We start from the raw sequence: 5,726 nt of genomic DNA on the forward strand, positions 1-5,726 counted from the left end.
GAACTTGAGCTGTTCACCAAGACAGATCTAGTTGCTGAGGACCCTTTGTGAGGAGAAAACACAGCCCATCCCCACACACACACCCTGACCCTGCTGCAACAGGACACCATTCTCTTAGCAGCAGCACTCCCAGCCACCTATGGCAGACTGTCCAAGGGGGTCACTCCAGTATGAAAGGCAGTGACATTTCCACTAGAGCTCGTACTACTGAACCTTGTCAGCAGGATCAAACTTGGCAGTCTTTATACTTTACAAATTCTAGTTGTTATTATTGAGTGTGTATTTGCCTGGTGTGGGGGTATGTGCCACAGCCACGGAAGTCGAGGACCACTGTGGAGCCATTTCTTCAGTCCACCTGCACATGGATCCTGGGGTTAAACTCAGGTTGTTTGTCAGACTTGAGCAGCAAGCACATTTGCCCAGTGAGCCATCTCGCCACCACTGATCTCCTGTTCTTGGAACCGTGCTCAGTAGCAGATCTAGAGATAAGAGAAACAGCCTGTCCACATGGAGCCCAGGGGCTATATTTACGGGCAGGAGTCTCAGCAGGTTAGGGTAATATATGTAAGATCTTCAACTTTATAATGTGCCTGTATCTTTCTGGTCCAACTCTTCGCATGTCTCCAGTTCCCAACTAAAGTCTCCATTTCACACAGAATATCTCATGATTTGGAAGTTGGTTATTACGTAACTCACTCACAGAATTAGACTTTGGGTGTAGTTTCCTGAAATCTTAGCCCTGTGACTAAACTATGTGAAGAGCTTGTGGCCTGCTTTGTCGATTTGCTTTGGTTTGGTCTCTTCTGGTCTGATCCTGTCTAGTTTGGCTTGAGGAGGAAGACTAGCTAGCATTCATCGAGACTCCTGTTTCTTGTTTGTAATTCTTAAGCTGGGAATGCAAAGCATTGGATCCATCACCTTTTCCAGGACTTCCAGCATACTCCATCATCTGTTATACTTCTTCTAAAAAACAGAGGCAAAGACTTAGCCACATAAAGCTGTGTTTTCTCTGGGTACTTGATTACAGAAGAAAATTCAGCATTTACCATGGGTGGTGATGAGCTACCAGTGGCTGCCTTGTCAGGGTAATAGTTACGAATGTTTCAATGGCTAATCAGAGAGCCCACTGTAGCCTCACTCAGTATTTGAAGAAAGAGTAGAGTGTTAGGGTTGAAACCAAAAAAAAAAAATGGAGGGGGAGATTTATTTGGGGGACCTGCCTATTACTATTGAGGAGGCTGATTAAACACCTGTGTGTGGCAACTGCTTTTGTTTCTAGAGTGTCCCTGAGGAAATCAGGGTTTGAAGTTGAGGGAAAACACAAACATTTTAGTTTTCATCATTTTGTCCTTTTTTATTTATTGATTTTTATTGAGCTCTACTTTTTTCTCTGCTTCCCTCTCTACCCCTCCCCTCCTCTTCAACCCACTCCCAAGATTCCCATGCTCCCAATTTACTCATAAGATCTTGCCTTTTTCTATTTCCCAGGTAGATTAGATCCATGTATGTCTCTCTTAGGGTCCTCATTGTTGTCTAAGTTCTCTGGAATTATGATTTGCGGGCTGGTTTTCTTTGCTTTATGCTTAAAAACCACTTATAAGTACATGTGATAATTGTCTTTCTGGGTCTGGGTTACCTCACTCAAAATGATGTTTTCCAGCTCCATCCATTTGCCAGCAAAATTCAAGATGTCATTATTTTTTTCTGCTATGTAGTACTCCATTGTGTAAATATGCCACATTTTCCTTATCCATTCTTTGGTTGAAGGGCATTTAGGTTGTTTCCAGTTTCTGGCTATGACAAACAAAGCTGCTATGAACATAGTTGAGCACATGTTCTTGTGGCACAATTGAGCCTCCTTTGGGTATATACCCAAAAGTGGTATAAATGTTCCCCAAATAATGCTCATGTGCTGGCATGGTCTCCATCCTGGGAGCTACTGAGTGATTGTGGTGCCTAGTAGAAGGAAACTGGGCCACTGGGGACATGGCTTTGAAGAAAGAGATAATGAGCAGTGAGCTAGTACCCTCTCATTCCCTTCCCCTTGTCCTCTCCTTCTCCGCCACCACTGCAAGGTGAGCAGGTTTGTTCAACCACACACCCCTAGCAATAGTGAACTCCCTTGTCACAAGCACAACAATAACTGGGGCAGTGAGCATGAACTGAAGTTTCCAAAGTGTGAGCCAAGATGAACTTTTCCCCTTGTGAATTCCTTTCCTCGACTGCTTTATCACAACCATGAAAGACCGAGTGATGCAGTAGACATGTGGTAAAGAAGTAGCCAACAGTAAATTAGAACCCGCTCCGTCTCTCATTGCCATCAGCTTGGCTGGTACAAGCAACCTCATCTGAGATGCTCGTGTCCCTCCTCATGGAGTTACACAGACACTTAGCCAGTGACATGGGTAGGTTAACAGAGAAGACACAAGACAACCAGTCTGCCAAACTACTTCAAATTCATCCTTAAAGTGATAATGCTGTTTTTCATATCACCTAAAATTATTAACTTACATTGAATTTTATGATGATCATTCCAAAAGTAAATAATACATTTTTCAAGTAATTTCATGACACCAACTCAGGAAAATAGATAGTGGGAGAAAACAAAAATAACAGCAGCCACCGGCACCCACCTCAGAGCTCCAAGGAGTCTGAGCGACGCGACCCGGGGAAGCTCCAAAGAGTAATGCAGCAGCAGAAAAGGAGTCTGCAGAGCCCAAAATAGCTTGGGTACAACTAAGAAGGAAGGGAAGGAAAGTCTTAAGGGAAGACACTTGTAAACAGTAGACCCATGAATGGGAAAGAAAGATGGTGCTTTCTTAGGCTGCAAGCATAAAGGTCATGCCTGACGGTGAACCTTGGGGCTGCAGGCACTGGTGACAGGCTTCTGGCTCCTGCAGAAACAGGTCAGTACTGAATAGGACCTGCTGGCTCCCAGCATGGAGTCACCTGGGCTGCCTTGTGCTGGATGTCCTGATTGATGACAGAGAGTGAGGGGCACCTGCCCATATGTTACAAATACAAAGTTCCAGAATGGTGAGCCTCCGGGCAGCAGACATCAAGGGCAGGGAGGTTTGTGGCAGCCAGGGGCTCACACTAAGCCTGTCCCCAGATGCCCTGCCTAGTTGAAACATCACCCTGACTCTGGGCAACAGCAGGATATCTGAGATGAGTCTTGGCAGTGGTCCAGTATTTATGGTACTTCAGAAACTAGAAACTTTGAACCAGACCAACAATTTCTTACAATTAATATATGCAGGTAAAGATGTTTGGATATATATATATATATATATATATATATATATATATATATATATATATATATATTGTGTGTGTGTGTGTGTGTGTGACACACTGTAGTTTCCAATGCCACTGCGACAAACAAATGTAGGATGAGAAGTGGGAAAGATGGAGGATTGGAGCAGTGGGTGCTCGGTAGAGAGAGGCAGAACTCCGGATGCAATGGCAGCGACTGGTGTGCAAGAAGGCTTTGGTGGGTGGGGGAACGTCATTGCTGAGCAGGGCCCACAGGGTGGAAGACAGCAGCCTGAAGCTTATGCAGACTCAGGCCCCAAACACACTGCCCACCACACAATCATGTGCTTCTGAGCAAGGACAGGACTTCCAACATGAACAGTGGTTCATTTTCTGGATTGATCCTCATCAAAAAATTTCCATGCCCTGTGCTAGTCCCAGAAGCCACTTTGCTATCTGTGGTCCACTGTGCCAGGTTGTGTTGAAATCCAATGTCCATGTAGATGGCTGTGGTCCTCCAACAGCTGGACTATGTTGATGTCCAGTGTAGTGAGCAGCATGCAGGCCTGTTTTTCATCCTGCCCAGCTTCTGCATGGTTAGCTTTACACCTGAAATAACAACACACAAGCTGTATTCATATAAACACTATTTCTAGCCTCTTCTTGGCTAACTTTCATATCTTGCTTAACCCATTTCTAATAATCTGTATAGCACCACGACATGGTGTCTTACCGGGAAAGATTCAGCATGTCTGACCTGGCAGCTGGCTCCACCACATCTTCCCAGCATTATGTTTTGTTTACTTCGCCTACCTAATTTTTTTGTCCTATCAAAGTGCCAAGGTAGTTTCTTTATTAACCAATGAAATCAACTCAAAACAGAAGACCTTCCCACATCAGTCCAGGGCCCATGTTAGTACTGAAAGACAAGCCCATGTCCCCCACTGGTTCCGCCACCTAAATCCATGCTGATATCCGTGGGTCTGCAGTCAGAGGACATATTGATGTGAGTGACCTGTCTGAGTTTCTGTGGTCCATGCAGTCACCAAGGGCCATGGTTCTATTATAGCCAGGAGCCGTATTGATGTCTATGACCTATGATGCCACCAGAGGCCATGTTGAGGTCCGTGGTCCATGTTGCGGCTGAAGGCCATGTCTGGGCCTGTGGTCCTACTGCAGCCAGGGGCTGTGCTGATGTCCATGGCCCTTGTTAACACCTTACACCATACAGATGTCCATTGTCTATGTTGCCACCTGACGCCATGTCAATGTCTGTGGCCCATGCTGCAGCAGATGACTGTTTCCGGAGACCATGCTGAGGGCCATGGCATGTGTTGTCCATGATCTATACTGCTACTGGAGACCATGCTGAGGGCTATGGCATGTGTTGTCCATGGTATACACTGCTACTAGAGACCATGCTGAGGGCTATGGCATGTGTTGATGCTGAAGATGTTGTGAAAGTCCATGATCCATGCTCCCACTAACTGCAAAGGGCAAGAAAGTTACTTTTGCCATGGTATTGATGACTATAGATTCACAGCTAAGAGGGATATAGAAGGCCTATATGACAACTCCTACCCCTACTCCACCCCACTCCCAAAAATGTAATAGCCTATACAGAAAGCCATTGACGAGAACTCTTTAAAAATGTAATAAGGATACTCTCCACAATTGATATCTTCTGGTAGGCACGTGGGTTGGAAAGGACTCAGTTTTTCTTTTTTAAGGGGCTGGCCATGGGGACTTTGACCATGCCCTAATGAGTATATGAGCAATAAAATCGGGCTTGTGTTTGTTTTTCTTTTTTTTTTTGTTTTTGCTGAGGAAAGGTCACAAAGGTGAGGAAATGAACCTTGGAGGACTGGAAAATGAGTGTGATTGGGTGAGGGATGGGCCTGGGAGGCCTGGGAAGAGAGTGTGATTAGGGTTCATCATGTGAACTTCTCAAACAATCAGTAAAATTGCTATGAAAAGAAAATAGATACTTATACTCTATCAAGCATAATATCTACTATTATTCTGATTTTTACATTTTCAAAAAGATAATTTAGTTCTTGTTACATGCAGACTGTACAGGAGAAGGGCATATAAAAATACCCTCTGTGGAATACGTACACCATAGAAAGAAGAATACAAATTCTAAAAGCTCCAACTATGATAATTTCACACAATGACATGAAAGAAAGCTTTAAATTAATTTTAAATCAATTTAAAGGAACGAGTACAACATCCATGCATGGAGAAATTCAAGAGTAATATGCTAAGGAAATGCCATTTAAGTTCTGTTTAAAGCCTGAATTGAGTTCCTACGAAAGACTAGGAAAGATCTTTAAAGATGGAGAGAAAGTAATATAATACAGGCAATGGTGTGCTTCAAAGGAAGCTCAGCGTGGCTGCTGCGGCAGAAGCTGTTGCATATTGGCAGGAATGTGAGTGGATATAGGATAAGAGCCACAGACTGAAAGATT

This window comes from Alexandromys fortis, unplaced genomic scaffold (genome assembly GCF_014885135.2).
Source record: "Alexandromys fortis isolate MF-2015 unplaced genomic scaffold, M_Fortis_MF-2015_v1.1 scaffold_104, whole genome shotgun sequence".
Classification (NCBI taxonomy): Eukaryota; Metazoa; Chordata; class Mammalia; order Rodentia; family Cricetidae; genus Alexandromys; species Alexandromys fortis.